At 50.1% G+C, this 23,531-nt stretch overlaps 1 long non-coding RNA gene across 1 annotated transcript; it reads left to right on the top strand.

Annotated features, from left to right (window-relative positions):
- Positions 1-12,284: 12,284 nt before the first annotated feature.
- On the top strand, positions 12,285-13,260 carry LOC132227838 (uncharacterized). The gene is made up of 3 exons (XR_009451242.1): positions 12,285-12,456; positions 12,709-12,758; positions 12,804-13,260. It is a non-coding gene; the product is annotated as an uncharacterized LOC132227838 (long non-coding RNA).
- The last annotated feature ends 10,271 nt before the right edge of the window (positions 13,261-23,531 follow it).

Genomic DNA, 23,531 nt, shown 5'->3' with positions numbered 1-23,531 from the left:
TTGTATTTTATACTGTTCTATACTTTCCAAAATGCTTTTTAAAAACTTTTTATTTATTGATTTGAAAGAGAAAGAGATTTGTTGTTCCACTTATTTATGCATTCACTGGCTGATTCTTATATGTGGCCTGACTGTGGATTGAACTCACAACCTTGGTGAATCAGAACAATACTCTAGCCAACTGAGCTACCCAGCCAGGGCCCAAAATACTTTTTAATAATACATTTTAATTAAAAAAAAACACAAACATTTTAAAATGGGTTTCTCTTCTCCGTCTACCCCAGTCCTCAAATGTGTGCACAGCATACACAGGCGTCACCTGAGATCCTATTAGAAGCTGGCTCACCTTGGCCTGCTTGACCTGCCCTGCTGTTTTTCTGAACTCATCTCACACCACGCTACCTTGCGCGGACATAGCTCTGGCCACACTGGCCTTCCTTCTCATCCTCAAACACACGCATCAGTGATCTATGACTTTTGCGCTTGCACAGCCACAAAGGACAGATGCCACTACATGATCTCCGCTCAGATGCCACCCCCTCAAAGCATCACTCTAAAATAGCGCAGGCAAAGCGCACACACAAGCTCTATCCCGCTGACCTGTTTTAGTGTCTTATCAGGATCTGAAATTATCTGTTTATTTCAATTTTGTCCACTAGCTCCATCTCGCCTAGCACTCCTGGAAGGTGCTCCTGTTCACCGCGCTCTCCCAACTCCTGGCAGATTCAAATTGCGCAGTAAATATTTGTTGAATGCATGAATATATGCCTGCAGAATTCAGGAGAGAGCGAGCTGGGGGTGTAGACTTGGGAGCTGGCATCACAACAGTAACAGTTGCAACCATGTCATGAATTGGTTTGCCCAGAGAGTGGGCGGAAGTGCGGGAGACCGGAATAGAATCCCGGAGATCATCTACAGGGAGGAGGAGAGAAAGGAGCCTGAGGGAAGCGAGGAGATGTGGCCAGAGAGGCTGCGCGAAGCACTGGTGGGGACACCAGGGCAGAAGGCAGTGCAGGAGCGGGAAGTGGGGGACAGACGGAGGAAGAAGGCATCGGAGAGAACCATGCCCTTGGATGCTGGTCACTAGGAGATCACAAGTGAGCAGCCAGTTCCAGTAAAATGAGGGGCAACCGGCAACCAGTGAAAGTCATTGGGTACATGCCTTGGCCTCCCGCCATGTGGGGGACAATTCCGATGTCCCTCAGAAGGTCCCCAACAGGATCGAGCCCCAATGGAACAAGGTCAGAAGTACACCCTTTATCAGCTTGTCTTCCTGTCCTGCTGCATTCTCCCTACTCCCTTCTCTCTACTGCCTCTCCCCTGCTTCTTGCAGTCCCTTCCATTAGCCTGAATCCTCGGGCTAGCTTTCTGGGAAATCCAAACCGGAGCAGATCTTTCATTTCTCTCCTCTCTTTCTGTTTTTCGAGGAGGGAAGGAGCCTTTCCCTTACATCTCACTGACCGGAGGTTCCTATGCCCGTGTGTACACTAATCATAACCACCAGGGAAGGGGGTTATTATGACTGGCTTAGACCCCTCCTGATCCATTCCCTGGGGCTGGGCATACCATCCATTGAGAACATGAAGCCAGATCCTGGCTCCATTTCCAAACCATCACTATTCCCAGGACTAAGTAGCGTGGGGGGCCTCCCCAGGGATGGCACATCTTTTGTTGTTGCTGTTCATTCTCACCCGAGGATATTTCTTTCCATTGAGAGTGGAAGACAGGGGGAGGAGAGAGAGAGAGAGAGAGAGAGAGAGAGAGAGAGAGAGAGAGAGAGAGAGGTGAGAGATACATTGATAGGTTGCCTCCTGCATGCACCCCAACCTGGGTGGGTCAGGGACTGAACTTGCAACCCAGGTACATGCCCTTGACTGGGAATCGAACCCGTGACCCTCTGGTGTGCAGGCTGACACTCTAACCACTGAGCCACACCGGGCCAGGGTGGCACATCTTAACCCCTGCACACACTCCCTCTGCACCAACCAGAGCGCCATATTGCTGGGTGCTCAGCTTATACCTCTGCTCTGCAGGGCACGGTGCTAAGTGCTGGGGACCAAAATGCAAAGACCATAAGATAGGATGCCTGACCTGAAGGGCTGTAGCACCCTAGACGCATTGCATACACAGGACTATAATGCAAAAGTACAGAGAACAGCACAGTTAAACAGTTAATTCTAAATCAGGGAGGGAAGAATTATCAGTCAGGGTAGACTAGGCCATACTAAAGAAACAAACAACCCCTTGGATTTATTTATCCCACATGACACAGCCGCATGGTGGGCAGGAGGTTCTGCTGCTTGGCATCACTTCCACACCGGAACCCAGTCTGGTGAAGCAGCCAATATCTGGATATTGCTGAGCCAGAGGGAGAGAGCTCAGGAGGGTTTTGAATTAGCAATTGATTCTTGGCTCAGAAGTAAAATGTATGACTTCCACTTACAACCCATTGGCTAAAACTGGTCACGTGGCTCAAATCCACCTCAGAGAGCCAGGAAGTGAGATTCTACCATATGTCAGAAGGCAGAGAGGCAGGGATATTTGGTGTAAAAACTTCCAGAAATCATGAAGGAAGAATAACATTTGCACTGAGCTTTGAAAAAAAATGTTAGTCTTCAATAGATGAAGTTAGGGGCAAGGGAGGAGGGCCTGCCTGATAGAGAGCTCTATAAAAGCAGTCCCAGAGGCTGGCTAGTGTGACCGAAGCCAGGCTTCATGAGGGGGCAGAGGTGGGGCTGGGATTGAACTGGGAAAGAAGGCTGAGTTTAGACTGTGAGGGCTTTGAATATCACGATAAGGATGTATACTCTAATAGATTTTTGGCAATAGGAAGCTGCCAAAAGGTTTTAAGCAGGTAAGTAACATGATTTGATCAGGTTGTTGTTGTTTTTAAAATATATTTTATTGATTTTGAGAGGGAGAGGGAGAGAGAGATAGAAACATCAATGATGAGAATCATTGATCAGCTGCCTCCTGCACGCCCCCTACTGGGGATCAAGCCCACAACCCAGGCATGTGCCCTGACCGGGAACTGAACTATGACCTTCTGGTTCATAGGCTGATGCTCAACCACTGAGCAACGCTGGCTGTGCATGGGTTGTTGTTGTGTTTTTGTTTTTGTTTTTTTAGGGAAGTAACTTTGGCAAAAGAATAAGAAGGAAATTGGAAAGACCAAAGGCTAGGAGGCTATAGGAAGCTGTTGTCATAGTCCAGGCAAGCCATGAGGAGGAAATGAGACGTGGGAGGGGCTAGAGGAGGACACTGAGGAAGAGACAGATGGGAGAGACACTTCCTATCCAGAAAAGATACTGCCTGTTTTTAAAAAATATTTTTTAATTGATTTCAGAGAAGAAGGGAGAGGGAGAGAGAGATAGAAACATCAATGGTGAGAGAGAATGATTGCTAGGCTGCCTCTTGCACACCCTGCCCTGGGAAAGAGCCTGCAACCTGGGCATGTGCCCTGTCCGGGAATCGAACCTTGACCTCCTGGTTCATAGGTCTACGCTCAACCACTGAGCTATGCTGGCAGGGCTCCAGTACATTCTTTAAAAGCAAATCCTAGTTACCGTATCATTTAATTTGTAATTTCTACAGTATGTGATAAAGACTCTTTTACCCATAATTACAATGCCATTGTCATACCGAAATAAATTAACAATAATTACGTAAGATTATCATATATCCAGTCATTAGCAACATTTCCCTCATGGTCTCTCATTTTTCCCGAGTTGGTTCATTTGAATCCAAACACCATCCACACATTCCACTTGGTTCTCCGTCTTCCTCTCCCTTGTCATTTACTAGCTGAGGATTCTGGGTCATTTGTTCTACAGAATTCCCCACATTCTAAATTTTGCTGATGGAATACCCCTGCTGACATTTGACATGCTTGCCTTCCTCCTGCATTTCCTGTGAACTGGTGGCTGGGCCTAATGCTTCCCTCCTTTGAACAGAAGCAGGGGGGCAAAAAGGGAAGGGGGAAGCGGGCCATTTTTGCACAACACCTACTATGTGCCAGACACTGTGTAGGTTCTTTACAAAGATGATCTCACGTAACCCTCAGCACCACCCTTTGAGGAGAGTACTCATTATCACTAGTCTGACAGATGAGGAAACTAGGACTCACTCTAACCCAGTGGTTCTCAACCTTCCTCATGCCTCGACCCTTTAATACAGTTCCTCATGTTGTGGTGACCCCCAATTTCATTGTTACAAATTGAACATAATTAAAGCATAGTGATTAATCACAAAAACAATATGTAATTATGTATGTGTTTTCCGATGGTCTTAGGCGACCCCTGTGAAAGGGTCGTTCGACCCCCAAAGGGGCCGCGACCCACAGGTTGAGAACCGCTGCTCTAACCTGTCCAACCTCACGAAGCCAGAAACTGCAGGGGCTGGGGTTGGGACCTGGCTCTGATGCCAAGCCCCTTCTCTTTTCACTGCCCCGGGCCGGGGAAGCGCTTGGCACGAGTGGCAGTGCTAGGAAGAAAGCCCAGCGAGCCCGACTCCTAACACAACTTCATTGTTAATGCTAAATATTGAGACTGGCATAGGTCACAAGGACCTGAGCCATGAATGCTGCATCACTGTCCCCATTTTACGGGAGAGAAACTGAGGCCCAGAAAGGGGAAGCGGCTTGCCCGGGCACTGCATTTGGTGAGCAGAGCCAAGATTCACCCCCAAGTTCGTCCCACGTGGCCTCTCCTGGTGGATGGCTCCAACCCTCCGGGGGCCTCAGGGGGGTGAGTATGGGTGCAGGGACAGGAACCGGCGGGCGGTTTTCCTGGATGGAGTCTGTAGCGTGAGCTCTCCCTCTTGGCCCCGAGCGGATCTATTCCTTTCTGCCAAGTTCCCCAACCACGGACGGCACACACACAGCTCACAGCAGCGAGGCGGCCAGGGAGGGCCAGCCCATGCCCGGCCCCATCCATCTTGGTGGCACGGACTTCCTCCCAGAGCTTTCTCGGGAGGCCCCACTCCCCGCCTCACGGCTGGACTCCAGGAGGAGCCCACTCACAGGACAGACGGAGGCAACGCTCCGGGCGAGGCAGCCCCGTGAGCCGTGTCTCCTCCCCAGAGCTGCCACGAACCATCGAGAAAACCAGGACATTCTCCCCCACCAGGATATTTTGTATGCTTTGCACTTGCTGCTGCGTTTCCTTCATCTAAAAGCTCTAAAATTTCAAATAAAAAGGTACAATGAAAGCAGCAGCAGGATAAATAGCCACAGCGATCTGAGCTGAAACCCTGGAAGCTTTATTCACATCTTTAGAAAAACTCTGAAGGCTCCTAGTAGCAGCTGCAGTACAAAGCCTCACACTTTAATTCTAAGGCTGCCAGAAATAGGCCTGTCAGGCCTGAAATATCACTGCATTTCATTACTCTTAAATGTGCATTACCATCTCTGCCTCGTTACCAGCTTGGGGGGCGGGGGGTACCAGACCAACTCCAGAGAGAACTGAGAACCTGGGGCTTGTGGGGCGAGGGGAGAGGTGGCGTTGGGACTAGAACACAGAGGATGGGAGGGGAGACCTAGTGGCTTAAGGCCTCTCAAGGACACAGATTAGACAGAGGCCCACGGAAGTGGAGGGTCCTGTTATTAACAGGCAGCCGCTTGGAAGAGCCTGATGTCACCCACTTGGGCGGTGAAGCCAGGAGGAGACAGGGAAGAGGCAGGCCTGCTGGGGTGGAGGTGAGGACAGTTGTTGAGCAAAGAATGGGGCCCGAAGAAGCTCTGGGTAAAGGGCACGGAGGCCTTCATGCCTGCCAGCAGGTAGGAACCAATCAAAGGCAAATTAGGCCATCAGGGCCCAGGGAGTCTGCAACCACAGGCACAGAGCAGCCAGTGGAAAATGCTGGAGGGAGAGGCTGCTGGACATTTGGAAGTTTGGAGCTGGGAGCAATCTGCATGTTTATAATAAAACTGACACTCAGGGCAGCTCTGAATAATTCAGTAGGCGCTGGGATCTCATTACAGTGCGTGTCCCTGGGGTACAAAGGGAGAGGGGCTGGCTGGGCCCAGGCCGCTGCCATCGCTTGGTTCTCTGAAAGGGCGTGACAGATGGGCCAGCGCTGGCCACCACCCAGTCACGCTTCACACGCTGATTGGTTTTCAAAGGAAGACAGGGTTTGTGAATGGAGCCAGCTTGTTGCTTGCTGCCTTCAAATGGACGCCGCTGGGTCGCGTGGCCAGCCGGGCCCCCTTGTGAATGGGGCATCACCAGTGGGTGGTGAACAAGCCAGGGGTGACTCCCCGTCCCTCCCCCTGTCACTGCTGAGGCTGGGGGGTGAGGAGAGGGGGAGAAGGAAGTGCCCCAAACCCTTCTCTCTGCTGACAGATTTACCTTCCATGGGTCCTCCTCTGCGCTAGCTAGCCCCGTATCAGTTAGAATAAAATCCAGCTTCATACACACACAAAAAGTTAAAACAAGATGGAAATTTACTTTTCTCTCATGTAAAGAAGTCCAAAGATAATCATCACAGGCCTAGTTTGTCTGCTCCACCACCATCAGAGACCTAGGCCCTGTGCCTCCCGTGGTTATGCCATTCTTAGTCCTTACATGCCACTCCTGGCCCAACGTGATGCTCACGCTCCAACATGATGTCCATGTCCCACCAGCCACCAGAGCAAAGAAGATGGGAAGAAGGGGCCCAGGGCACATGCCAGCATGTTTGCAATTTCCCAGAAGTTGCCACAAAAAAACTTGTGCTTAATAGACCACGACTTACTTAGATGGTGACACCTAGCTGCAAGAGAGGCTGGGAATGTGTTGCTGGTTTTATATGACCATGTGTTTGTTGGCAGACATTTCCCCAGGGTCTAGACAATTTCTGCACATCTTTCAAGTGAAGCACTGACTGTCCTTTGTTCCAGACTCTCGTTTCCAGGATACAGTGAACATCCATGGAAAGGATATAGTGCCTTCCTCCAGAGCAAGGAGCAGTCATGTTGCCCATTTTAAAAGATTTGGGCTCCCCACGTTCAGGTACCTCTCCTAAAATGCAAGCCACGATGTGTCCAGGCTTCACCTGCCCTCTTTGTGGCCCTGCGGGAACTGAGGCTGATGCTCTTCTACTGCTATTGCTGTGAGTCATGAACTGTCCTTCGTCTCTGACCCAGGAGTCTTAGCTCCTGCCAGCACTATGACAGGGACTAATTTATTAGCTTGTAAGTGAGATAAAATCTCAGATCTTCAAAGTTCTTGACAGTGTTCAGCTAAGAATCGAGATTTCTGCAGGACTAGTTACTAGAAATCTGCTCTATTTCCCTTCCCAGCTACTTGAGCTGTCCCCATGGGTGTTCCAGGTGCCTCTTCCCCTCCCACAACTAGAGGAAGCAGCCTTCATGTGAGACTCCAGCCACTTCCAGAATTCCAGCCGGTCCTGAAATGGCCAATGACGGGGAGCTAACACACCTGCTTACATCCCAGCACTGAGCGTTCTCTCAGGGCCCCATGGACCGCCTTGTCCCCATCTAGTTGGTTCCCAATTAGAGGAGATGCTGAATCCCACTCTGGCTTCTGCATCTGGAATGACTTGGTGACCTTGTCCTGTTTTCCTGAACCAAACTGCACCTTCTTCTCCATCCCCGACTCCATCTCCTCCAGCGCCACGCCTCCCCGCCCCTCCTGCCCTCCCCTCCACCTCACCCTCCCACCAGTGTCTCCTAGGTCAGATGCCCCTGGAGCTACCACCTCAGTTGTCCTGTTCTGTAGCTACCTCCCTACCCTACGACAGTCCTCCTCTGGCTGTGAAGCTGGGGCTCAGCCATCCTATTTATGCAGCACCCATCACCACCCCCTTCTCAAGGCGCTCACATGTGTATCAAGGGGAACAACTCCAGCTCGTTTCGCTTCCCCTCAGTCTCCTTCTCTTCATCCTTCAAGCCAGAGCTCTGAAGCCACCTTAAGCCCCATCACCTCTCAGCAGCCCCCCTCCACCACACAATCACTAAGCCCTGCCTCCGAAGTCTCTCTGGTGTCTGTCCCTTCTGACCCAACCCCACCGCCCTGGTTCAGACCCCACTGCTTCTTGCCTGGAATCTCATAGCAACCGCCCACCAGGTGCCCCCCAGATTCAGCTCAGGCTCCAAAGAGCTGCCCGGGAGACCATCTGAGACGTAAGTCGGTTCATAGCCCTCGCCACCAGCTGAACAAAGTACCGTGGCACCTAAGACCTGATTGCTCTCCCTGTCCAGCGCCTCTCTCACCCCGCCTCTCCTAAACACCCTCAGGCTGTCAGGCTGCAGCCACTCTGAGCTACTCCGCAGTCCACGGAAAATGCCCTGCTCTCAAGTGCCCTGCACCTATTATCTATTCTTCTGGGAATGCCCTTCCTCTCTCCTCTCTCTGCCCCCTTCCTGGGCACTTACCACTACATATCCATCCAACTCAAGCACGGCCTCCTCTAGAAGCAGTCTCTCTGCTCCTCCACAGCCCCAGCCGCTGGGCCCTCCCCTCTGTGCCGCCTCAGCTCTGCACACACGTATCCCCATTAAGGCACACCCCCCAATGTAGGCAAGTATGTGTTCTCCAGATGGTAAGATTCTGGAGAGCAGGGGTCAAAATTGTTCATCTTTGTGACCCAGCCATGCTCAATAACTCCTGGTTATCTGAATAAATGGACTGCCCCTCACTCCACTCATCTCCGACTCCAAGGCTAGCTCAGTGGTGAGCTGTGACCAAAGGACAGCCCCACATAGAAGTCGCTCCCCGGAGGGCCTCAGGCTGGAAGATGGTTCCAGGATGGAGAAAAAGGAGCAATGAGGACGAAGGTGGATGAGTCGGGGTTTGCCCCTCAGGAAGACCGAGGGATGGAAAGTAAGTGATGACGGGCACAGAGAAGTCAGTTCCCAAAGGCAATGCAGACCTGGGTCAGCTGAAGCAGCACGTCCATCCTCTTTTCAGGTATGTATACGGTAGGGGAGAGGGGCCAAGAGGGTCTGGATTTTCATCAGACGCTACCAGAGACAGCAAGCCGGTCCAGAAGGGAATCCCTTAATAGCACTCTTAGGAAATCCAGGGCTCCGAGTGTGTCCTAGGACAGGGAGCTCAGCCCAGGGCCAGGTCTCTGCCTCCTGCCTCACTGCCAAGGAGAGAGACCCTACACAGTGAGGTCTGGATTACATATTAATAGGCTTCCAGCCCTAAATGCACTGATTAGATCTTGGAACTGAAAAAGGACATGCATGGAAAAGCCTGAAATCCAAATAAAGTGTGCAGTGTGGTTAATAATATTGAACCAATGTTAATTTCTTTATTTGGACAAATGTACGATAGGTAGGTAAGATGTTAACTTTGGGGGGAGCTGGGGAAGGGTATATGGGAACTAGCAGGGTCAGGCCCATCCATCCATCCACCCGGTCCTTAGGCCAGCCCATCACAGCTGGCAGGAAGGACTTGCAACTTTTTGGTACGACTAAAATGATCCCAAATTACATAGTATAATGAAACAAAGCCAAAACAGACTTTAAAACATAAGTCAAGCCCTAGCCAGTTTGGCTCAGTGGATAGAGTCTTGGCCCTCGGACTAAAGGGTCCCGGGTTTGATTCCGGTTAAGGACACGTACCTTGGTTGCAGGTTCCCCCGCCCTGGTCTGGGTACATGCAGGAGGCAACCAATTGATGTGTCTCTCTCACATCGATGTTTCTCTCTGTCTTTCCCTCTCCCTCCCACTCTCTCTAAAAATCAATGGAAAAAATATTCTCAGCTGGGTATTAACCAAAAAAACAACATAAAAAAACATAAGTCAAAGTTTAAGAGGTAGGAAGAGAGACAGCACAAGTTTACATGGAAAGTAAAAGAGCAAAAAGAGAGGATACATGTTTCTTAGTTGAGAATCTGAAGACCTTTGCCACATTCATTCATCCACTGAACAAATATTTATTAAGCATCTACTATGTGCCAAGCGTTGTCTTCTGAGCCAGGAGGACAGTAGTGACCTTCCCTCCTAGAGTTGCTATTTTAATGAATCTAGAGTTTAATCTGCTCATCTAACCCCACACCACCCACAGGTTCCCACACTCAGCACCCAGGACTGAAAAATGGGGCCAGTTTCTCTTCCCATCAGAGTCCCGGGAGGACTTTGCTGGACCTGAGAGAGTCAGGAGACCTGAGGCGGCTCCAGAGAGGGCACTGAGTAGGACCAACTTCTTCTCTGCTCCTGACCAGTCATGGAACTCTGTCCCTGGGCTTTCTCATTTGTAAAATGAGGAAAGTAGTAAGAAACCAAGAGATACGTTGAAGCTCAGTAGGTATGAGTGTCCTTAAAGGAAAAAAGTGCTTGGCCTGGTGTAGTTCAGTGATTGAGCCTGGACCTATGAACCCGGAGGTCACGGTTTCTCAGTCAGTGCACATGCCTGGCTTTCAGGCTCCTAGGCAGCCCATCGATGATTCTCTCTCATCATTGATGTTTCTATCTCTTTCTTCCTCTCCCTTCCTCTCTGAAATCAATAAAAAAAAAAATACATATTTTTAAAAGGATAAAAGTGCTTGTATTAATATGATTGTTACATGTAGACCCAGACCAAGAAATAGGTTAGGGCCTCTCTTCTGTAGTTACTACACACCCTCCTCTTTCCGATGTCAAAAAAAATCTTCAGAACTGGAGTGAAAAATAAAACAAAACCCGGCGCGCTCTCCCGGCGCAGGGCGCCCGGCTGGGCGGTCAGCCCGCACCAGCTGGATGGTCAAGGCCAGGGTCAGCCCCGCGCACCCACCGGCCCAAGACCAGCCCCACAGCGGGCGGGAGGGACTAGCGGCGCTGCGCCCCGGCCCCGCCTCGCTGGCCCGGCGGAGGAACCGGGGCCCCAGCCCGCACCCCCTTAGGAGGCCCTGCTGGCGACGCGGCCGCGCCCCGCTGGCCCCGGCCCAGCCGCCCTCGGAGGGAAAGTTGTTGCTCAAGCCTGAGGAATGCGGAGCCGCGGCGGCGCGGGAGGAAGCGGCGGGAGATTACAGGCGGCCGGCGGGACCGCGGCAGCTGCGCCCCAATGTAAACACGCGCCGGGCGGGAAGCGGCGCCGCCCAGGCCGGCGGGCTCCGTCCGGAGGTGGCAGCCGCGCGGCCCGGGGCTGGGAGCATCGGGCCGTCTGGGAACCTGAGCCCAGGCATGCCCACGGGCCAGGCGAGACCCTCCCGCTGAACAGTCCAAGCAGGCAGGGATTTGTGTCTTTTATGTTCATGATTAATCGCTCCCGCCTGAGAGTGCCGTGAGCATAGTAGGCGCTCAATAAACATTTTTGAAAGCGTGCTCTCATCCCTCCCGGCCTGTGTCCTCCCATGTACAAGGAGCGTTTGATCTCTGAGGCCCCTAGCAACTCTGAAACCCTAGGATGCTAAGATTAAATCCCATGTGTACTGCTGTGGTTTGCTTTAGTTTTTCAGGGACATTTTTAGTGCTACCCTTTATGATGTGCCAGGAGTGAATCTGACACCAGATGGCTTTTTTTTTTTTTTTTTAAATAAGAAAGAAGACAAAGGGAGGGAAAAAAATATTTTCCAACTGGCAGTGCTGACAGGATTTTGGAAGAGAATCTAGGGAGGCGAAGAGGAGCTGTTTCAGCCTGATTCTTCTTCCTCCCGCACACTCTGCCACCCTAGCCGCCACCATAAATGGGGTAGATCATACTGATGCTTTTTATAGACGAGGCGAAGGGAACATCATCACCGGAAACTCTACCCCGCGCCAGGACTTGCTGTGCTGTCTCTGGCTCTTACAGAGGACTGGATCGCGAGCCACAGGGTTAGGGATTCCAGCTATAGGAAGCCTCCGGCTACAGGCTGACGCTGGCGTTCATTACAAAGACAGACACCTGACAAATCAAAAGCTAGAGCCCCTGCCCAGGGAACACTGTGGGAAAGGGGCCAAAAATGGCAGTCTCTGCGGGAAATCCTCTTCTCTTGGACCCCAGTTCCCTTTCCTCATACAGGGAGGAGGGGAACGGGTTCCTTACTCAGAATGGCCTGTAACTCAGTTCCTCACGTTGTGGCAAGGAAAGGGGAAATTCCTAGAATGAGCCAATTTGGCAGCGTGCACAGCGGTGTCAACCAGGGATGCTGAAGTCAGACTGCTTGGGTGCAAGTCTTGGCGGCACCACTTACTCTCTGAGCAGGGCAAGTGCCTTTCCCTCTCTGGGCCTTCGTTTCCTCAATTGTAAGATGGAATAAAGTCCCCACCTTGTAGGACTGTTGTGTGGATTTAATGAGACGCAATAAGGGTCTGCCTTTTCAACAGACCTTTTAAAAAGGTAAGCATTCCATATTCGTCTTATTTGTGCAGGTACAGGATCCCCCAGAAGAGGCCGTTTCTGCTGGTAGGGCCTTGAAGAGCCCCACTGCGGCACCGGCACCTCTGGACAAAGGAGTCCCAGTCCAGCCGGCTGGTCCCTCTCTCCTGCTGCTCCTTCACACCCCCAGGAGACTGGGGGAAGGTGCACAGGAGAGCAAAAGTCACATGTCAGGCTCCAATGTGATGAGTCAGCCCTAAAGAGATGGGGGGTGGGGGGGGAGAGCTGGTAAGAAATAGTCTGCCCTAATCCCGAGGGAAGAAGGGAGTAATGGGCAAAGAAAGGAGAAGTGCTGGTGCTAGGTTTCAAGGTTGTGACTGATGTAGCAGAAGGTGAGAGACTTGCGATAGCTGCCTATGGTATAGAACCCTATTGGGTGTCCTTGATTTCCTACTCCTAAGTTGTTTTCTGATTGTTTTAGACGCAGTGCTGTTGAGTTCTTCATCAGCAAGCTCCTTGAGACCAGGTCTTGTCTTTTTGTTGTGGTATCTACCCCACACAAACTCCCAGCAGAAGCTACACAAAACCTAAATACTCTGGACGTGCTTGCTGATTTGGTTGAGCTGTTGTGATGGACTGAATGTTTGTGTTCCCCCAAAATTCCTCTGTTGAGATCCTAACCCCTAATGTGATGGTATTTGGAGATGGGGCCTTTGGGAGGTGATTAGGTCATGAGGCCCACAAATGGGATTAGGGCCCTTAGAAAGAGACCCCGGAGAGCTCTCGTGCCCCTTCTGCTAGCGGACAGCCATCTGTGGGCCAGGAAGCAGGCCCTCACAGACATTGAGTCCGCCAGCACCTTGATCTCGGACTTCCCGGCCTCCAGAACTGCAAGAAATAAATTTCTGTTGTTTATAAGCCTGTAAGTCTATAGTATTCTGCTATAGTAGCCCGAATTAAGACATGCCAAAACAGGGGAACAAGTTGCTCAGCTGGTTATATTGTCATCCCAATACACCAAGGTTGTGGTTTGATCCCCTGTCTCTTGGGGATGTAATGGAAGAGGAGGAGAGAGGGACCAGTCAGCTGGACGGAGACTCCTCCCATTTATAGTGGAGGCTGGGGTGGCGGTGAGGACTGAAAGGAGCAGCATTCACAGCCAGGAGGAGTGATGTCAGCGCACACCCATGAATAGAACAGAATGGCCACACAGACGCAGACGTCAGGACACATAGGAATCAACCAACGAATGCATAAATAAGTGGAACAACAAGCCAGTGTTTCTCTCTCTCCTCTCCTCTCTCTAAAATCAATCAATCAATAAAATAAGAACAGGAGAACATGTTGAAACTCCAGACTGGATGGGCAAGGAGAGACAGTACAGCTGACACGCAGGGACCAGAGGGTCATCTGCTGGCCCCAAGTGTCCTTCTTTCAACCCATATGCTCTCCAAATACTCCATTCAAATGTTTCCAGCCTAGAGAAAGTCAGTCACACCTAGGTCCCAGCCTGCCCCACCACAGGGGAGGTGACGTGCATTCCAGACCTGGGAAAATGCATCTCGAGCTACTCGTCACTCCTAGCCGGCATGAGCCTCCAAGGCAAGCTTTGCTGCCACCTCTTTCCCTTTCTGGAATGGGCACTGGACGCCCAGCCAGGACAGAGGCAATGCTGCCGAGACATTTTCTGGAACCTCCATGTAGTTCTTCACATGGCTGGCTTACTCTCACCCTTTGGGTTTTCTCTTGAAAGGAAACCACCCTTTATCAAAATTAACCACTCCCCGCTCCCTAAATTACCTTTCATTATCTTACCCTGTTATTTTTGTTATTTACACGCTCATTGTCTCTCCACCCCACCCAGACTGAAGGTTCCACAAGAGCAGGACCTGTCTTCTGCTCTTCACTTTATCCTAGACCAGTGGTTCTCAACCTTCCTCATGCCGCGACCCTTTAATACAGTTCCTCATGTTGTGGTGACCCCCAATTCCATTGTTACAAACTGAACATAATTAAAGCATAGTGATTAGCCGAAACCGGTTTGGCTCAGTGGATAGAGTGTCGGCCTGCGGACTGAAGGGTCCCGGGTTCGATTCCGGTCAAGGGCATGTACCTGGGTTGCGGGCACATCCCCAGTAGGAGATGTGCAGGAGGCAGCTGATCGATGTTTCTCTCTCATCGATGTTTCTGACTATCTCTCTCCCTTCCTCTCTGTGAAAAATCAATAAAATATATTTTAAAAAAAAAAAGCATAGTGATTAATCACAAAACAATATGTAATTATACATGTGTTTTCCAATGGTCTTAGGCGACCCCTGTGAAAGGGTCGTTCAACCCCCAAAGGGGCCGCGACCCACAGGTTGAGAACCGCTGTCCTAGACCCTTTCATGGTGTCTGATATACAGTGTCTGCTTAGAGTGGTGGTCTCCCCCGTCAGTTATTCCCCTAGCATTCTCAGTAATTCTTATCTATCAGATAAATCTTGTGTCTCCTGCATATAGGAAACTTATTAATCCTGCCCTTTAGCCATCAGCTCATTGTTGCCTCCTTTACTCCACCAAGTACCCAGGAGGGATGCCTAGCATGGATGTGTCAGTTAGGACCTTTTGCTTGAAAGCAACAGACCAACTAAAATAAAAGTGGCTTAAACAATGAGCAAGCATATCATTTTTCAGAGGCAGAGAGGATTAATTCCGTCTTCAATGAAGTCAAGACTCCAGTCACCTTCCTGTGATTCTGTCCAGATCCCTGCCCAGCGGGCTTCCCCTTCTGTCTCATTTGCCAGGGTTGCATCACATGCCTCGGTCTAACCAATCACTGGCAAGGAGACAGAAGCACATGAGTGGCTGCTTAGAATTATCAACATGTATCTCCTGTGGCTGAGAAGGGTCTCCTTCCCTGGGTACAAGGCAGCTAAATCCGGGAACAAAATTAAGTTTACCAGCACAGAGGGAAAAAAAGGGTAGGGAGTGGCTGCTGAATCCATGAGCTGCCCAATAACCTTCCAACAAATTGTTTTCCTGCTTAGGTTAGCCAGAGTTGGTTTCTGTGGCCTGTAACCACAGAATTCTGGCTGAGGCAGCTCTGAGGCTCCTCAGTGAGGAGTGACAGGCACAGCATTCACAGCCAGGAGGAGTGATGTCAGCACACACCCATGAAATAGAACAGAATGGCCACACAGACGCAGACATAAAATAGCCCTAGCCCCAGGAACAAGTAGGGTTTTGAGAGCTGGATTGAAGGCTGTATATCTCAGGTGACTTTACTCTGACTGTGTCCCGAGGCTATGTGACCTGGGGAAGGTGGGTCACATGGATATTCATATTGCAGTGGATGGAAGTAACCACCCTCACTTTTCTTTTCTTTTTTATTTTATTTATTTATTTATTTATTTTTTAAAATATATTTTATTGATTTTTTACAGAGAGGAAGGGAGAGAAATAGAGAGTTAGAAACATCGATGAGAGAGAAACATCGATCAGCTGCCTCCTGCACATCTCCCACTGGGGATGTGTACGCAACCCAGGTACATGCCCTTGACCGGAATCGAACCCGGGACCTTTCAGTCTGCAGGCCGACGCTCTATCCACTGAGCTAAACCGGTTTCGGCACCACCCTCACTTTTCAAATTCCATCTTTCCTTGGTGTCCAAGAGGCTATCCATCTGGATGACTGACTGGCCTCTCCCACCCACAGCCTTCCCTACAGAAGACTTGAGCGATTATGCAGCCATTTTCCTCCCAACTCCTCTCTCACCCTCAGAGACATGCTGCTTCGTGGTTCTGCACTTGAGCAGCTCTCCCAACTCTGGACCCAAAGCTCCATCATCACCACCCTCCAATCTGCGACTCAGACCTTCCTTCTCTGACCTCAAACTCCTTTCCTTCCTCCCTTCCTCCTCTTGGCGCCCCACTTCCACGAAGCCTGCTTTGAAGAACTTGGTCTAGTCCCTGGCCATATCACCATCTGATTAGTGGCTGTCAATATTGTCTTATCCTCTTCTGCCTCATGGCAAATGGACTGCCCCAAAGCCAGCCACTCTGCTGCCTCTCCCTCTAGTTCTGGAATGCCCCCCACCCCGCTCACTTCCTCCCTCTGAGCTGGGGTTACTCACCGATGCTTACTACCTCTGTCCCTGTTCCCAGCTGTACTCACTGATTCTGTCTCACCTCAACTAGGCTTCACTGGACCCAGTACTAACCCCTGTCACCTCTGCAGGTTCCTACTCAAGTTCCCTCAGCACCTCTTCTAAGCTCCTGAAGCTCCCCCCCTCCCCCCAGCTCACCTTCCTCCCACCGACACCCCTCTCCCCAACTCTGCCAGCAGGATCGAGAGTGCTGGCGCGGACCTCACTGCTGGCCACCTCAAGAAGACGTCTGAGACTTTGGTGAAAAGATGCCGGAGTAAAGCCCTTTCTGTCCCTTTCACTCAGAATTTACCCCAAATGACAAGAATAAGAAACAAAAACCCAAACTCCATCTTCAGCTAAACCAGGAGACAGAGTCCTGGACCACATCAGAGAAAAACAGAAAGTGGGTGGGAGAGTGGCGGATGACTAGCAGAGGCCGCCCGAAACGGCCAGAGGCAGACACCCCCAAGAAGCAAGTGGGCTCTTCCCTCTGAAGCCAGGGACGCTCAGGAATAGGAAGTAGCAAGTGAACCAGAAGGCAGGGGTCTAAAAATTGAGGAATTGTTCAAAGACCTACTTAAAGAGTAATTAGATAGTCAGGAAACCCAGCCGTTCCCAGCACAATCAAGTGACTTACTGTGTCCCCTACCGGACTCATGCAGGAGACAGAAAGATCGATTCTGGAGACACTGTAACAGAGAGAAGCTGGACTGTGTAGAGAGGGTGGTAAGGGTGGAGAAGAAGGACTAGGATCAAAAATGGAGTGAGCCGAAACCGGTTTGGCTTAGTGGATAGAGCGTCGGCCTGTGGACTGAAGGGTCCCGGGTTCGATTCCGGTCAGGGGCATGTGCCTGGGTTGCGGGCACATCTCTCTCCCTTCTATCTCTCTCCCTTCCTCTCTGTGAAAAATCAATAAAATATGTTTTAAAAAAAAAAATGGAGTGAAATGCCTGACTGGCGTGGCTCAGTTGTTGAACATCGACCTATGAACCAGGAAGTCACGGTTTAATTCCTGGTCAGGGCACATGCCTGGGTTTCAGGCTCTGAGGCAGCCCATCAATGATTCTCTCTCATAATTGATGTTTCTCTCTCTCTCTCCCTCTGCCTTCCTTTCTGAAATCAATTATATATATATATATATATATATATATATATATATATATATATATATATATTTTTTTTTTTTTTAAGAGTAAAAGCCGGCATTCTGAATTGTGTTACTCCGCCTGCTTGCCACACACCTCTTGCCACTCCCACACGGCACCCAGCTCTGGGACCCTGGGAAGGTGGGCTTATAACCTTCGAGTAGGAGGGTCAAGGCTTTTTTTTCCCTTTTATTTATTTTTTTATTTTTTCAGAGACAAAGGATAGTTTATTATTCACAATAATAGCAATAGCCCGAATATCGGTTTTTATGCCCAGGAAGCCTAAGTCCCCTAATGTAAAATGATCATATGACAACTACATATAAAGTAGGTTGCATTACGAGAAAGGGAATCTCAGTTTGGGAAGCTCAAACTTTTATGATGGGTAGTAAGTGCCCCTTCCCTTTGCTCTTTTTGTTTTGTTTTGTTTTTGTTTTCTTTAATTAAATCTTTATTGTTCAGATTATTACATTTGTTCCTCTTTTTTCCCCCCATAACTCCCCTCCTCCCAGTTCCCACCCCACCCTCCGCCCTCACTCCCCACCCACTGTCCTCATCCATAGGTGCACGATTTTTGTCCAGTCTCTTCCCGCATCTCCCACACCCCTTTCCCCCCCAAGAATAGTCAGTCCATTCCCTTTCTATGGAAAAAAAAAAATCAAACTGTGCCATTTGATACTGACAATTGGAGCTCCCCAGTGAAAGAGTCCAGCCAGCCACCTAATTGCCCTACCAGGAGCCAAAATTGAGAACTTCCAACTGGCTCTCTAGAGCCCCCTTCTCAAATATGAATGGACAGCCCGGGAAGACCAGACATCTGAGGAAAGTCTCCAGCATGATACCAACCAATCCATCAGAAAACATGAAGTCAGAGGAAACAGAGACAATACAGGAAGAAGAACATTTCAGGTTAATATCCTCAGAGACATAAGATACTGCAAGAAGCCAGAGAACAAAAACATGAAACCATTTTTAAAAAGAAAGAAAGAAAAAGAAAAGACAGGGAACATGAAAGCACTCTTGAAATAAATTTTTTAAAAGAAAAAGAACATAACATAGCAAACAGATTGGGATAGAACATTGAGGAAAACTCCAGAAAACAGAAGAGATGGTCAACAGAAAAATAATAAAAGAATTAAAGGATCAGTCCAAGAGGTCCAGTATTCCCAATAATAGGAGTTGCAGAGATTTCAAAGAAACAAAGAAATTCCCAGAATGAAAGGACATAAATTGTTAGAACAGAGGTTTTTAAAATTTAGCATAAATCAGAATACCTAGAGGGCTTGTTAAATACAGATTGCTGGGTCCCATCACCAGCCTCTGCTTCAGTAGTTGTGGGATGGGGCCCGGAACCTGCATTTCTAACATTTCCCCACAGGTGATGCTGGTGGTGCTGGTCCAGGGACCACACTTTGAAAACCACAGTTAGATTAAAAAGAACTACCAAGTAGCCCTGGCTGGGCAGCTCAGGTGGTTACAGTGTTGTCCCAATATGCCAAGGTTGTGGATTCAGTCCCCCATCAGGGCGCATACAACAAGCAACCAAGGAATGCATAAATAAGTGAAACAACAAATCTCTCTCTTTCTCTCTCTCTCCCTCTAAAATCAATAAATAAAAATTATTTGGAAAAAAAAACTATCAAGTGCCTAGAAAAATGAATGACAATATATTGTAACATTTCAATATATCAGGGAGAAAAGATAAAATCCTAAAAGTGGAGGTGGGTGGGAGGAGGTGAATTCAAACTCTCAGGAATCAAAATAGCATGAGATTCAACTGCGAAATTAGAAGCTGAAAGAAAAAGGAGCAATGTCTTCAAAATTCTGAAGAAAAATAATTTTCAACCTAAAATTCTATACCCAACTGAAACTATTCCTCATGGGCGAGGGTGGGATAAAATCATTTTAAATAAGCAAAAGTCTCTAAAATGTTACCTCCCAGGCACTCTTTCTTAGAAAGCTACTGGAGGATGTGCTTCATCCAACAAGGGAGCAAACCGAGAAAGAGGAAGACACAGGGTCCTAGAAAGAGGAAAGGGCATAGGGAACTCTTAACTCCTGGCAACGGGAAGTCTGAGGGTGACAAGTATGCTGACCTGAGAGCAACACTTCCAGAGAAAAGCATCCCAGGAAAAACGTCTCCAAGGAAAACCAAAACAGAACCAATGGGAATACATGACAGGTCTGGCCATATGCATAATTGTCCTGAGAAGGCATTTCACAGAACTGTTGAAGGGTGTGGGAAGATGGAGCCAGAAATTCAAAGAAAACTAAGCAAATGAAAAAAAAAAATAAAAATGAGGCAATTAACTCCAGGAAAAAACAAAAACGTTGTATCAGAAAGGAAATGTAAACAGAGCACACAACAGAAAGTTATATTGGAAAAGGAAATATAACCAGAATACTTGCCTCAAAAGTAAACAATATTTTCTAGGTCAATAATGAAGTCACGGAACACAGAGTTAACCCTAAGTTATAATATAAACATAATTGGGATGGGCGAGGGGAAGAAGCACATCAGAGAATAAAAATCCTCACCTACCAAAACAAGAAGCCAACCAAGAAGATAGATGAATCCAGTGTGGCAATCCATATATTATTTGGTAATCTGGAAGGGAATACCAGCCGAAGCAGCTAAAAGAATTGGAAGTGGTCACCCCTGGGGAGGAGGAAAGACTGGGAGAAAGGCCAGGGTGACTTCTGTTTGCTACAAGCCCTTTAGAACCACTTGATTTTTAGGCTATGTGTATGTATTATCTTGATAAAAATAAATATTAATTTTATAAAGCATCTATCAAAGGAAGTGCCACACCCTCCACGACAGCATGTCTGAGGGACCCCGTGTGAACTCAAAGGAGCAAGGGTTTCTCCGCTCTCATCCCCTCCAGGGTGGGCATTACTCATCAGCTCAGCTGGCTTCTTCCCAGATGCAATCTCTCCACCTCCTGTTCCATCCGCCGGGGCCAGGATGGCTGTACTCCAGCCCTACTGAGCTGTCCGTTTCCAGATAGTGCCTCAGACTTGCACCCACTGTGCCCTCTACCTGCAAGGTTACTCTTTCCCACTTCACTCTCGCCCCAACAGATCAATGATGGTTTTTACCTTAGATAACACTTTCTCCATAGCCATCCTTCTCCCCACCCTGATCAGGACAAAAATGCACCTCCCTGTGCTCTCATACAGCTGTGCTTCCCGCTGTCCCGCTCAGCACACTGTGCTGTAAATGCCCCTCACTTGTTTGGCTTTCCACTAGACTATAAACCAGTGGTTCTCAACCTTCCTCATGCCGCGACCCTTTAATACAGTTCCTCATGTTGTGGTGACCCCCAATTTCATTGTTACAAACTGAACATAATTAAAGCATCGTGATTAATCACAAAAACAATATGTAATTCTATATGTGTTTTCCGATGGTCTTAGGCTACCCCTGTGAAAGGGTCGTTCGACCCCCAAAGGGGTCGCGACCCACAGGTTGAGAACTGAGAACGGCTGCAAACTCTATGAAGGCAAGAAACTGTCTTATTCAATCTAGCCCCAGGAAGAGGCCTGATGCATGGTAAAATAGTCAATGATTATGCAAATGGCTAAATACAGGACTCACTCATAAGGGCTTAATAAATATTAGAATGAGTACACTAATGATTCACAAAAAATTCGGAGCTCTGCCTCCATCCAAAATAGGCCTCCCTTCTGCCGTCTCCATTCTGTCTCCTCGCCCTCCGTCCAAGGTCATACTTTTCAGGCGAGTTGGCTGTGGCCAGGGGCTCAACTACAATCTACTTATTCCTGCCTGCATCCCAGAAAGAAGCCAGGGCTCCTTCATTGTGACCAGGGGCAGCCCCCGTACAGGCTGCCTAGAACGGTGTGAGCAAGTTAGGGGCTGTCCGTCTGCCCAGCTGAGAAGGAAATCGACCCCGCTTTCGTTTCCCTGTCCAGGCCCAAAGCACAGCTCGCAGCGGCCTGGGACCCAGGCTCCATAGCGGGGACAGGGTTAGCTCTTGCTTGGGCCTGCCTCACTGAGCGGCTGGCTCGACCCAGTTTTCTCACCTCCTTGCCCATTCTGCAGGCCAAGGGCTGAGATTCTGGCCCTCCCCGCTGGCAGGCCTGGGTGCCTCCTGGCCAGTGCCTTCCACCGGACAGGTGTGCGACCCTAGCCTGGGGTGCAGGGAGGACCGGAGGCAAGAAGCCGGCGTGCCAGGCAAGGGCCGGACACACAGCGGGTGCTGGAGGGTAAAGCCCACCGTGCGGCACTCCCGGAGCTCCAGAGGCCAAAGCGAAGCGGGCTCCTCGAGGCCTGGGCGGAAGGGACAGAAGCTGCACCCCTGGAAGCCTGCAGCTCGCCGCCGGTCAGGGCGCCCCACCCCCACCGCACACGTGACCTCGGAGGGTTTGGAATGCGCGACCTCAGCTGTGCCCCGAGGGGCCGCGGAACCGGGGAGGGAGGGAGGGAGGGAGCGGCCGCACCGGGGCGGGAGGGGGCACACAGGGGAGGCCCCTCTCTCCTTTCCCCACCGCGCGAGCAGGGGTAGCGAGGGAAGGGGAGGTTTGGCTTGGTCCAGGGAACCTGTAAACGCGGGCAGAGAAACTCGATCTACACCAGGAGCCTCCCTATTTAGAAGGGCCGAGCCAGGCGAGTTGTGGCTGCTAGGGGCGCAGGTCACATGACCGCCTGGACTCGGGAGGGAGGGGAGGCTGTGCTCCCGAGCAGCCGGATCTAGAGGCCGGAGTCCCGGCTAGGCCCTCGGGCTCCCGCCCCGAATAGTCCGGTTTGTCCTTACCTCGCACTCCCGCACTCGTCCGTGGTGGGAGGTCCACGGTGCGCCCTGCGGCCAGCGAGTGCGTCCACCCCGCGCGCCCTTTCTGACCGCCTGGGTGAGGTCTGTCCGTGGCTTTCACAAGCCCCAGTTAGGACGCGACTCCTGTACACGTGGCGGCGGTCAGGCTGCGAGGCGAGGCGAGGCGAGGCGAGGCTCCGGGTCTGAACTCCCCATCCTGGGTGGTGGAGACAGTGCCTAGGAGGCCGACATTCCCCCTCCCCGCCTCCCTGCCTCCCTGGCCCAGGAGACCACCAGTGCCTAGAGAGGAAGATGCCTGCTGGGACTGCCTTCCAACAGAACCCACTGTGCGCCAGGCTGTGTCAGAGGCATGAGGGCTGTGGAGAAAAAAAGACAGTCCCTGCCCTCAAGGAGCTGACAGTAGAGTTGGGGGAACAGTCAAGGAAACCAGAATGAAATACAGAAGCACAGAGAGCACCTAAGACAGGCTGGGACCTGGGAGATGTGAAGAAGAGATGGCACTTGAATCGTATTTTAAAGGGTGAGGAGCCATCACTCAGGAGGGGAAATGTGGAGGCACAGGGCACCAAAGATTCCCTGGTGCTAGTGCCTCTGGACCAGTGGCTCTCAACCTTCCTAATGCCGCGACCCTTTAATACAGTTCCTCATGTTGTGGTGACCCCCAATTTCATTGTTACAAATTGAACATAATTAAAGCATAGTGATTAATCACAAAAACAATATGTAATTATATATGTGTTTTCCGATGGTCTTAGGCGAACCCTGTGAAAGGGTCGTTTGACCCCCAAAGGGGTCGCGACCCACAGGTTGAGAACCGCTGCTCTAGACAGATGTTATGTTTAGGGAAGGAGTTGGACATAGGGCGGGGAAGCCAACAGGAGCCAGAGCTGGCATCTGAGCTTGGTCCTGAAAGTCTTGGAACTGCTGAATCATTCTGAAAGGTGAACATGGTGGATGGTGCGCGAAGGTAGGCTAGATAGCCATATCAGATGGTGATTTAAGAAAACTGAATTTAAGGAAAGTGGATGGGGGGTGGGATAGCCAAAGGGAAGGGCTGCACAGCACCGAGCCAATGGGACACTGGGATGATGATGGCAGGAAAAACATACTTAAAAAGAGGGCCTGGAAGACAGGTTCAGGGGTAAGTCTGGGACAAGTTGCCACTGTCCATTGCTCCCCTGGTTGTCAGTCTCATGGGGTCCCTTAGAGGTTGGGGGATATGGCTGTGGCGGAA

This window comes from Myotis daubentonii, chromosome 2, assembly GCF_963259705.1.
Source record: "Myotis daubentonii chromosome 2, mMyoDau2.1, whole genome shotgun sequence".
Classification (NCBI taxonomy): domain Eukaryota; kingdom Metazoa; phylum Chordata; class Mammalia; order Chiroptera; family Vespertilionidae; genus Myotis; species Myotis daubentonii.
The sequence above is the reverse complement of the archived record's forward strand: the minus strand, read 5'-3'. Positions and strand labels throughout refer to the sequence as shown.